Here is a 12,836-nt window from a genome sequence, read left to right as displayed (position 1 = left end):
ACATGAGGCCAGCAAAATAGATATATCAAGTGGTAAATAAAAGAACAAGCAAATGCCAAAATGTGCTTACACTGATGAGGAGCATGCACATATGGCTTCTTGTACCTTTGCTGATGGCACAGTAAATTTTGAGCACAATCCTAAGAAGGTAAAACAACAAAACAATAAGGCATTTAAAAGGATCAGAGAAAAAGGGTGAAACGCACAAAGGCAACACAACAGCAGAAATTATCATCGAATACAATAGTATAGTCAAACCTCGCCGTCCGCGTGTTCACAGTCTGCGTTTTTGCGTATCTGCGCTTAACTTTTGAACACCCTTCCTCTCCCTTCACACCGACATTTCTGCATGTCCGTGGAAAAAGTGAACCACTTCCCCGTTAAACTCGTTCGGTTTTCATAAGTCTTTTTAAACAGTTTCAACTTTTAAACACTTTCAATGAGGATGCAACAGAACAAAAGGAACAGTAGAAAGGAACAAGATGATTGATCATAGTGAAGAAGAAGAACCCCGTGTTTTGTTCTGTTGCATCGGAGATTCCTATTGGGGATGCCACCAACGACTTCTACAACCGCTGCCAGGCTGCTCCACACACAACAAAACACATTATGGAAGACTGTGCTGTCCTGGCTTCATTAAGGCAAGAGCACACCATATGTGTGAGGGAACTGTGGATCGCTCCTGGGAGAACGATCGGCTATCTCGGTGCCATGGGCCTGTTCAAGCAGACCTGACCAGGGCTACACAACAACAACCTGATCACAAAACCGTACTGTTCTGTATAGGTACGTTAAGCAGAAAAACCTTCTTATTGATGGTAAGTGTTACTTATTTGATCTCATTTTACTCAATTGTTCTTATTAGTCCCCTGCCTGTGTACACCGGAGGGGACTATAGGTTTGCACGTCGTCCCTCCGTCTGTCTGTCAGTCCATCAGTCTGTCAGTCCATCACGCAAAGAACAGTTTTCCGGACTTTTTTTCTAAACTCTTAATGCTAATGATTTCAATCTTGGTACATGGTTTCCTCATGATAAGTTACAGATCAAGTTCGAACTCTAGACGTTTTGAACATTTTTGACAAAGTTATGGCACTTTGTTTATTCTAGAGTTCTCCTCAAGCTGCACCGCGTGCCCTCAGCCTCGCCTCACGAACGTCAAAAGCGCGACACAGCGCACGCTTTCGGGAGGGGCGGAGCCAAGCCGAGCAACATATATATACACATCGATCATTGATCGTGAACCGGAAAATATAATAAATTACTGATATTTAGCGACTCGAAAGGTTCTTTATCAACAACTTATTTTCTCGTGCTTCTGCTGACCTGTCTGCAAGGTGTATAAATCGAAGTCCTGAGTGCGAATCACAGGTGAGCCCTTCCTGAGGTAATTAGCGATTGGGAACGATTCAGAACCGGTGGGTAAATAACCCTTGGTAATTTCCCCAACAGTTTTCCGGACGACAGACTGCCGGTAGGGGACATGTATTGCAGCGCAATACTCAGAATGCTTGTTTTTCTATGTAAATAGAATTCTAACCTGAACAACCCACATACAATGGTCTGCCTATCCCAAAAATCAGTGAAGTGAAACACACACCCCTATAAAAAAAATTAACTCACTCCCACAATATCCCTAACTTATTGTGAGTAGTGTATATATACACACACAGTAAAACTTCCTCCAACGTGGGGGATACGTTCTGGGATAACCTCGTGTTGGAGGAATTCGCGTTGGAGGAATTATTAAGCGTATGGGGAAATTGGGGATATGTTCCAGGCTTCCAAAAAACTGACCCTAAAACAGCCTTTCTTGCTTTTTTTTTTACATGTTTCCTTGTATGGGACGGTGCAGCATTATTAAATATACATTAAAATAAGTGTTAGTATCATAATAGTACTGTATTATTGCAAAATAACACCTTATTGTGAGGTGGTTGTTGGAGGTTTGGGTGATGATTTGCTGGTGGATGGTGTTGAAGTGCTGGTGGAAAGGGTTGAATTGCTGCTTGTAGCTGTTGAAGTAGGCCTAAAGAATTGTGTTATAGGCACTTGCCTTGCCTTCTGTTTTAACTCCCTGTGAATTTCTGTGTAGGGATTTAAAGCTGACTCTGTGGCCCACTTGAACTTCAGGCTTCTTTCCACAAAAGGATCTATCCTTACAGAAATTTCTTGGGCAGTTTTTGTTGCCTTGAAGAGCTCCTCCAGCAGTTTGGTGATTAATTCTGCCTTTTCTGGCTCTTCATCATATTCTTCATTGTCTTCTTCATCAGACGTCTGGGTCACAAGTTCTTCAAGTTCTTCAGTGGACAGTTCTTCTCCATGGGACTTTAACAGTTCTTCTACTTCTTCTTCCATGTAATCAAATCCAAATTTCAGGACATCAAAATCTTTGGGAAAACGCCGGCCGTTTTTGTCGCAATTAATCCGGAATGTAAAATTTAACTGATGTCACGATGACGGCAGGTGGCGACTCGTATCATCGTATGTATAAATTACCTTCTTCAGGTAATTGTAGATGCTAATGGCCTTTCTTCTTATCATGGGCCCATCCACTGGAGCAGTTTTCTGGTTCTGATCTTTGATCCAGACACTCAATCTTTTTTCCATTTTTTTCAACAAGGGTGTCTCTCCTGCTAACATATGATGTTGTGATGGAGGCTGCTGCACAAACGCTGGAACGGATTTTATCTTCGGCCTTCCGTACCGTCCTAATGGTTGATTCATTCACGCCATATTGCCCGGCCAAAGATGAAGCAGAAACTGATGATAATTTATTCAGGATATCAAGTTTGACCTCCAGGGTCATTGGTTTCCTCCTCTTCTTGGCTGGTTGGTTCAAATTGGGTCTTTTGGGAGCCATAATGATCAACCTAAGTTCACTTGATGGTGGCAGGTTCGGAGATGGCGACAGGTGGCATATAAACGCGCATGTATTTACATTAAATAGTAATTAAGCAAGGTAATAAGGAATAAGGAAAAATAAAATCATTGGGAAAACGCCGGCCGTTTTTATTATATATATATATGCATTATGTTTTCCACTCTGTCAAAGCGCCTTTGGGCTTCATGAAAAGCGCTATACAAAATAAATGAATTATTATTATTATTATATATATATGAAAAATCCAAACCTTACATTTTAGTGACACCCTAAATTATATATATCTATCTATAATTCCAGCAATCTCTGTGTGTGTGTGTGTGTGTCTGTGTGTGTGTGTGTGTGTGTGTCTGTGTGTGTGTTTGTTTGTCTGTGACCGCTGTTTCTCGACAACCACGGGTCCGATATACTTTAAACTTGCCAGGTATATTGCTGGGGACCCGAGGATGTGCCTTTTCAAGGTTTTAAATTAATCGCAGAAGTAGTTACCGAGCTATGTCCAAAAAACGATTCAACCAATCAGAGAGCAGCGAGCTATCGCGTGTGCCGAACGTGGCGAACACACTCTGCCTCGGACGGCACATTTGAGAGCGTATTCATTTATTTCACGTTGGCAAACTATGTTGGCGTTAAACTATGTTTTAAAACTAATTAAAACTAATTTGCGATTCATCGTAACTGCGATATGCGACCTTCCGGACAGTCAAATGAGGACGTCACTTCCGGACTTACGGATAGTCATAGTGACGCTGAACGTGGCGAGCAGACGCTGCCTCGGACGGCACATTTGAGAGCGTATTCATTTATTTGACGTTGCAATCTGTGTTGATTGTTGTAAGGTACGATCGATTGTAGTACATACATATTTATATTTTGTACATATTCATTACGGGCACGTCACGGGTACGGGTACGGTACGGGTACGGGTACGGTTCCGGGTACGGTACGGTTACGGGTACGCCACGTACGGGCACGTCCTAGTATATATAATTTAGGGTGTCACTAAAATGTAAGGTTTGGATTTTTCATACTCTCACCCCGGGAAGCTATTCGATTAGTAGTAAAAACTTTGTGACTGAAAAATCATTTGGATTGAATAACTTTAAAAGGTTAACCCCGGGGTCCAAAGTTTTTTTTTGTTTTTTATTTATTTTGTTTTTTAATTTAAAAATCAGATTTTTATTTATTTAAATAAAACTATTATTTGTTCATGTTTTTTATAAATACGAATGAATGACCGATGAACATAATATGTTCTACAATTCTCCATTCTACACGTATAAAATTATCGACGTCTGTGGGCTTCTTCAGTTTTTCCGGTCATCCATTTCCCTAAGCCTTGTCATTTTTCCTTCTCCAGCATCCGTTCCTCTTCTCTCAATTGTTCTCCTTTCAACTCCCTAAACCTCATCAAAACGCGGCTCTTTTAATATCATTCCTGCTTCCAAAAAAAAATTGATATTTCTACGCACAAAAAAAAAAAAAAAAATGCAACACGTCGGTCATCTCGCAGATTTCGCAGTGATTGGTCTTACATATAAATCATATTCTACTTAATCTTTCTACAGATGGATACCAACAAACAGGTATACTTGCTATGAACAACGGTGGATGAAGTGAAGGGATGCAACACGCGCATGTATTTACATTAAATAGTAATTAAGCAAGGTAATAAGGAATAAGGAAAAATAAAATCATTGGGAAAACGCCGGCCGTTTTTATTATATATATATATTATATATATGCATTATGTTTTCCACTCTGTCAAAGTGCCTTTGGGCTTCATGAAAAGCGCTATACAAAATAAATGATTAGGCAAGCATTCGGGCTTTATATGAGGGCAATTAGGCAAGCCCTCATATAGGCAAGCATTCGGGCATTTCTTCTACCTTCACCATGAAAAGAAACTGACAGTCCGGGACGCATTAAGGGAGTCTTGTCGAGCAGTGATGGCTTTCTGGGATAAAGCTCATATTCCAACCAGGCTCGAGCAACATTGCATGAGCAAACTAGAAAAAGTTTTCAAGGAGTGGAAAGGCCTCAAGAAACATGCTTCAAGGACAAGTGATTCACACAAGACGAAGGAAAAAGAATTTGTTGAACGTTTAGATCATCTCTTTGACATCGCCCACGCTGACGCTGAGAAACTGATCAAGTGCCGAGAGGATTGGGTGTTCCTCCAGCAGCAGCATCATAGAGGATGTCCCGGCTCAATGACAGGTCTGGACAAGACCCATCAACGCCAAGCCGAATATCGTAATCGACAGCGGGAGGAAGAGGAGAAACGAAGAAAGCGATCAGCAGATGAAATGAAGGCAGTATCTGTGGTAGCGGTTTTAGAGTCATCGTCTTCAAGCGCAGGTGACAGCCAGGAAGAACAAGGAGCATGTGATGGATCGTTCACGCAAAAACGAAAAATGACGAAGAACATCATGACACCAGAATTGGCAGCAGCACTTGATCGTACACATCTCTCGTCAAGGAAGGCCACGTATCTGCTGGCCAAAGCAGCTACCAGCTTTGGTCATGACGCCAGCGAGTGCAACATCAATCGTGGGCCCATTCATCGTCAGCGTGAAAACTTCTGCATCCAGATGGCTCAGCAGTTGAAGACGAAGTTGCAAGTGGAGGGTCCGTTAACTGTTCACTGGGACAGGAAACTCATGCAAGGTCTGACGTCACGGGAACATGTTGACCAGCTTCCTATTCTTATATCTGGCTCCGGAACAGAACAGCTCCTCGGGGTGCCAAAGCTTTCGTCAGGTACTGCGCAGGCACAAGCAAATGCCATCACAGAATGCCTAAATGAATGGAGAGTGACTGATCGCGTCAAAGCCATGTGTTTCGACACCACTGCGACAAACACAGGTCACGGTGGGGGAACTCTTGTTCTTCTGGAGGAAAAACTTAGAGGAGACCTCATGTACTTTGCGTGCAGACACCACGTCCTAGAATTGGTGCTCGGAGCAGCGTTTGAAGCAACCATGGGGACAGCATCAACTGGTCCTGAGATTCTACTCTTCAAGCGCTTCCGTAGTCAATGGCTCTTCGTTGACCAGCGACAATTCCAAACGGCGGACACAGATGTGGTCACCAAAGCTGCAATTTCTGAATTCAGAACGGACCTCATTGAGTTTGCTAAGTCACAGGCTCATCAAGTGCGTGATGACTATCAGGAATTACTTAATCTTTCCGTCATCTTCCTCGGTGGAATTCCACACAAGGGCATCAAATTCCGTGCCCCTGGTGCCATGCACCAGGCTCGATGGATGGCTAAGGTGCTCTACGCCATCAAGATCTGGCTCTTCCGTAACCAGTTCCAAATGACAAACACTGAGGTACGTGGCATTCGAGATCTCACTCTCTTTTCCATTCTTGTGTACATGAAGGTGTGGACAACAGCTTCCCAATCCATCGAAGCACCGCTGAATGATTGGGAATTGATGAGGACGCTCATTCGATATTCGGACAATAAGATCTCTGATGCTACTACGAAGAAGCTAGCTGCGCACCTATGGTACCTTTCGGAAGAGGCAGTGGGTCTAGCATTTTTTGATGAGAGGATTTCGACGGAAATGAAGTGCAACATGGTCAAAGCATTGGACGAGGAAGCCCCTGACAGGCCACCAAGACGTCCTCGTATATTGGAAGCTACATTCCTCAACTATAGCAAGGGACTAGTACAATTGGTCACGAAGAACACCCGTGGATTCTTCTCAAAACTTCAATTGTCAAAAGATTTCCTACTCTACCATCCCAGTTTGTGGATGTCGAACTCTGACTACGTGCAATCTCGGGCTCTCGTCTCCAAACTTGCGGTGGTGAACGACAGGGCCGAACGGGCTGTGGCTCTGGTACAGGAGCTGAATGGAAAGTTGACATTGAAAGAGGAACAGTTCCAGTTCCTCGTCCAGGTTGTCACCGAGCACAGAAAGCGACACCCAGCTCCGAATAAATCAGCATTGATGAAGATGTGAAGGAAGTATCAGTGTATGAGCATCGATATTCGTATTATTTGCGTTTTTCCAAAGTTCTACTTTTGATACTTTGCCATTTTTTGAATGTATTACCTCGTGAAATTATTTTTTACATTTTTACAATACATATTATGTTCGTGCAATATGCGTTTTTTCAATGTCCTACTTACATTATGGTATTTGGTTAAAATATTATTATACGACGGCGAAGCTTAGTTGGTTGTTCGGGACGGCGGCATCCTCCCAATACTAAAAGGGGTAACGTCTAATGGAATACCAGGAATGGAATTTTTTTAACTCTTAAGCAAGAAAACCCCGAAATCATGAAATAAAGGAAAATGCTTATTTGGTTTATTTCCAAGAAGTAGAAAGTGATGTGAACAAACGGACATTATTTAAAATTGAATGGGCGACCTCCAAATGATGGCTAATCAGGACCAAATTTCGTCTACTCAGCTTTTACACTAAGTGGAATAATATTACGGGGTGAGACTGAAAAAAATCCATCTTTAAATTTCTGCCCACTATTACGAGTGACACCCTTTTATATATATATATATATATATATATATATATATATATATATATATATATATTTATTTATTTATTTATATATATATATACAGTATATATATATTTATATATATATATATATATTTATTTATATATATATATATATATATATATATATATATATATATATATATATATATATATATATATATATATATATATATATATATATATCCGGATCCGGTGTCGGCGCTCCCCTTACCTTACCAAGGGGGGGTTAATCCCTTGTCTTTTACACTGGCCGATCCCCTGCTCCTGGAAATTACACGCTCCTTTGCGGGGTTGAGATTGGCCAGGGTGATTGGTCAAGATGAATTCCCAAATACCTGCTTACCAATCTCTCCACAAAGCAGGGAGATAATTTCCGCTCGAACCACGGACAGATGGAAATTGCCGAGCGGTTTAGCAATCCGCGATTCGAGCCGTTAGCAATAGACTAACCCGATTCCGAGCGATTGGCCAAATCGTGCCACCGGTACTCAATTGAGGAAATCACGAAAGCGATCGGCATGAGAGGAAACCAAAGTAAAGGGAGAACAAAGATTTATTAATCACGTACAAAAACCCAAAGAGGAGATGAAAGAAGGGCATGTACAAGGGAAGAAGAAGAAGCAGCAGACACAGGGCAATCTTATACACTCTTAATTATCACGCCCAGGACAACACGAAAGGGGAATAGCAGGAAGGAAGAGAAGGTCCAGGCAGATGGCAGGGGAGGAATGTCCAGGAAGATGGTTCACGCTCCACTCCGGTCCACGTTTTGGTTCCGCGGCGAAACCCGGCAGGCAGTACTGTTCATTGATTGTTGAACGCGAGCGGACCCTTAGTGATCGGGGTTCATAAATCGGGGGAGGGAGGCTTTGAACGTGCCTGACGCGCTGATGTTCGGCAGAAGTCCCAGCTAGAAGTGCACTCAGCTCTCACGCCAGCTCTCTCTCTCTCTCGCTCCCGTCCTCCCGTCTCATCTCCTCTCCTCTCAAGGCGCCGCGCTTGCGCTTATATAGTGTCCCTTTTGAAATCAAGCCGCCCGCTTTTAGACACACCCACCGGTGAACTCGCCTCTGCCCTGGTTTGGTCGCGAGGGCTCACCGATTCCTCCCTTGGTGACACGTTGACGGTGGCCACGCCTTTGTCCTTGGTGCTCCGCCCTTCTTCTCCAACTTGACCGCGTGCGTAATGGCGTTTGATGCAGCGAACGCTGCTGGGCGAGCAGAGGCGCGTAACCCAATTTGGAGAGAGCCAAGCCGCAAAATGAATGGGATTGAAAAAGGCCTATGTTATTTGATTAATGCAACGCAGAGTCAAACTATTGGAAACAGAGCCTTACCTGAAACACATACTAATGAAATGACTGAAGAAGTTCCTATGGTGCCCGACGTGTTGCAATATGGACTAACTATGGGTGCAACCTTTTTAAGTGAAGAGAATTATTTACAAGAATTATTATTTACAAAGTGAAGGTTCGAAAAACCGTAACAATATATATATATATATATATATATATTTATATATACTAGGGCATGCCCCGTACTATATATATATCTAAAATTATATCCCCCCCCCCCTCTATTTACATGAAATGGTTTGGTCCATGAAATGTTTTGGTCCATTCGCAACGCCAAAGCGAACGGCGAACGCTTTACATGAAATGGTTTGGTTCATGAAAATGTTTTTGGTCCATTCGCAACGCCAAAGCGAACGGCGAACGGCTTGCGAGTACAGTGACAATCCCCCCCCCCCTCTATTTACATGAAATGGTTTTAATTAGTTTTAAAACATAGTTTAACGCCAACATAGCGGCAACATAGTTTGCCAACGTGAAATAAATGAATACGCTCTCAAATGTGCCGTCCGAGGCAGAGTGTGTTCGCCACGTTCGGCACACGCGATAGCTCGCTGCTCTCTGATTGGTTGAATCGTTTTTTGGACATAGCTCGGTAACTACTTCTGCGATTAATTTTAAACCTTGAAAAGGCACATCCTCGGGTCCCCAGCAATATACCTGGCAAGTTTCAAGTATATCGGACCCGTGGTTGTCGAGAAACAGCGGTCACAGACAAACAAACACACACACAGACACACACACACACACACAGACACACACACACACACACACACACACAGAGATTGCTGGAATTATAGATATATATATATATATATATATATATTGTTGCGGATATGAGGACTATATTTTTTTTGATTGTGTGCTTTATTATTATTATTATTGTTTATTCTGCGCCCCCTGCCTCCGGAGCTGTGTAAAGGTCAAAGGGCATCCCATAATTAGTCCACAAGCATACACGTCAGCCAATAATAGAATACCCCTGTTCGATAGTTATATCTTATTCTGTGTTTTAGGGTAAGGCTGTGTCTCCCATTAATTGAAGTACTCCATTGCACCAGTGAAAGAGATAGATTCCCTTCATTCCCATTCCCAAAACCTCCATTCCCCCTTTTCGTCGTTTGGCAATTACCTCCCCTCCAATAACCGCCATTGACCACAAGGCAGGGTCGGAGAAGAAAGGCGTGTCTCCACCTCGTCATAGAGGGGAGGAGTGAGCCAGCCCCACTCGACCAACCATGAGCCCGGGGTTTGACTAGAGAGGGCGGAGGAAGAGCGATCGGGGAGGTTCGCAAAAGGTTGAGGGGCGGGGCCTATATAACCCACAGCGTGACGCTCCCCGAGGAGTCGAGCTTTGAAGAAGAAAGAGAGGCGCTGAGAGGAGGGAATGAGCAGGCGTGACCGCAGCTAAAATCCGCAGCGCGACGCTCCCAAAAGAGAAGCTGAGACAAGCTTTGAGAGATGAGCTTTTACCGGCAGACAAAAGGGAGCCCAAGCCGTTGAGAAGAGAGAGGGTCCAAGAAGCAGAGCTGAGTTGTGTGGTTGTGGTGGTCAGTGGTTGCGTTGGTTGCGTTGAGTTGTCGGTGGTGAGGAGTGATTGGACCAAGAGAACATAGAGAACATCCAAGGAGAGGACATCCCAGAAAGCACAAAGCCTGTTGTAATCCTGGAAAAGCAGCGGCGGCCACAGCAGCAACAACACCCAACAGCCGCTTGGGGCCTGGACGGCGGTTTTGAGCAGGGCCGCGAAGGAACGGCGGCTGCTAAACGCGCCGATCGTGCTGCACAATACAGCTCCAAGCCATCCTCTCCTTCCAGCCAATTCCTATCATCATTCCCCGTGTGAGTCGTCTTTGTTTGTTCTGTCCTGGGTAGGTAATTAAGTCTGTATAAGCTAGTATTTTCCCTGTGTCTCTAAAAGCTTCTGTATATTATTTTCTTATCTTTCCTTCTCCTTGGTTATTTTGAGCCTGTAAATAGTAAATAAATTTAGTAGTATTTTCAACCCTTTTCTCGTCTTCTTATTCCTTTTCTTCACATCCGTCATCTTTGTCTTTTCCCTGATTGAATAGCTGTGGCGCGATACGGCCAACGTCTGGGTGAATCGGGTGAGTCGGGGAACAACTGTTCGGTCGCGGAGCCTTCGCTCGGCAAACAACATCCTTAACCGCGTACCGTAACAAATTGGTGTCAGGAAGTGAGATCGGACCCGAAGCGCGCTTAACGCGCTCAAAATTACAAAGTACCGAAATTGCTTTTGTTTTACAAAACCCGAATTTTGAAATCGCGCCATGGCTGGTCAAGGCGACGGGATGCCGGTGGGAGAGATAGACGGGGTAGAATCGACCCAGGACCTCGGGGAAATGTATGTGGATGAAAGAGAGGAGGAGAACATTGGCAATGTGGTTGAGGGGGTATCAGGCGCACAAAATGGCGCTCTCGCGCACGAGGTTTCAGGCGCGCAAAAAGGCGCCTCGCACGAGCGCGCGGTAGCCGAGCCCGCTGTATCAGCGGGCTTTAACATGCAGCCGTTTGACATGCAGCAGTTCATGGCACGGTTTAGCGAATACATGGCAGAGTCGAAGTGCGACAACGAAAAAAGAGCCAGGGAAATGGAGAAAATGGAAAACAGAATGGGGGAGCGACTAAGAAATCAAATCGGGGAATTAGACAAGAAATTTGAGGGGTTAGACAATGGGATAGAAGGGATGAAACATGGGTTAACGGGGGTGGAAAATAGAATGGCTGCCCAGGAGAATCAGATAGAGGGGATGAAAAATGCGTTAATGGGGCTAGAAAATAGGATGGAAGGCAAATTGCGGGAGATAGGGGAGCAATCCGCCCGATAAATTAAACAAATGGGAGAGCAGATAGAGGAGGTAAAAATCGGGGTAGAAACCAAATTGGATGCTCAGAGGGATGAATTGGGACAGATGAGGGTGGCATCTACAAAAGAGATGGAGGAGATGAAAGAGGGGATACGACGAGGTGTGAGTGAGGAGGTCTCGGGGCTACGCGAGGAGGTAAAGCGAGGTGAGAAGCGTATGGAGAAAGAGGTGAGAAATAATACGGCTAGGTTACAGGGGGGAATAGAGGGTCTGACAAAGGGAGTAGAACAGCTGACAGAGGGACAGACGGAGTTAGTGGAGCAGGTTCAAAAGAACACTGCGGTACTAGGAGGGTTAAAGGCGACACAAAAATAAATTAAAAATGACTTAATAGCGACACAGAGGCAATGTCAGATGGTACGTGAGGGACTGACAATGAGGTTGGATGAGGTGACAGAAGTAATGGAGACAAAGGACCGGCAGGTGAGGATGCACATAGAGACGGTCAAGGTAGCCTTAGAGGACGAACTTGAGGAGACGCACCGGGAAATAAAAGAGGTGAAGCAAAAATTAGAGGAAGTGGAAGAAGAGGTGAGTGAAATTAAGAAGGGACGGACAGAAACTAAGAGGGAGATAAAGGAGGAAGTAATGGAATTGGTACAAGGTCTGTGCTCGAATCGTGATGTGCTGCTCACTAACCAAATAAAGAGTTTGCAGGTGGCAAAGGAGGTGCGGAGACGAGGTGCCAAGGTGAGTGGCGATATAATCGGAAATGTACATGATGTGAGGAAAGCTTCAGTCGGCTTGGGGATTGGTTTGGATCCGGGTGTTCGTGAAAGGCCGTTGGTGGAGTGTGTGACAGGTCAGGTGTGCGAAAAAAGAGGTGTGCGAGAATGTCCGACCATGGGGTGTGTGAGGAAAAAGTGCGCGCCGACCAGTGAGTGTGCTGTCGAGAGTGAGTCGGTCGTAGCGCGTGTGCGAGGGAGCACATGGAAGCGCGTAGTGAGGAGTGTTACAGAGGATGTAACGGGAGAGTGTGCCGTCAAGAGTGAGTTGGTCGAAGCGCGTGTGCAAGGGGGTACATGGAAGCGCGGTGTGGTGAGTGTTAGAGGATGTAACGAGAAAGTGTACGCCTGTGGTGAGTGTTACAGAGGGTGTAACGGGAGAGTGTGCGCAAGAGTGTGCGCGAGAAAGGTGTGTAACGGACAGGTGCATGAGGAAAGAGTGCGCTGTC

At 44.5% G+C, this 12,836-nt stretch overlaps 1 protein-coding gene across 5 annotated transcripts in view; it reads left to right on the top strand.

The window, feature by feature from the left end:
- SHPRH (SNF2 histone linker PHD RING helicase) overlaps window positions 1–12,836 on the top strand; it is a 143,880-nt gene that overhangs the window by 100,876 nt on the left and 30,168 nt on the right. The window lies entirely within an intron of this gene.

This window comes from Myxine glutinosa, chromosome 3 (assembly GCF_964187855.1).
Source record: "Myxine glutinosa chromosome 3, kmMyxGlut1.1, whole genome shotgun sequence".
Lineage (NCBI taxonomy): Eukaryota > Metazoa > Chordata > Myxini > Myxiniformes > Myxinidae > Myxine > Myxine glutinosa.
Note: the sequence above shows the minus strand (reverse complement) of the source record. Positions and strands in the feature narration are given on the sequence as shown.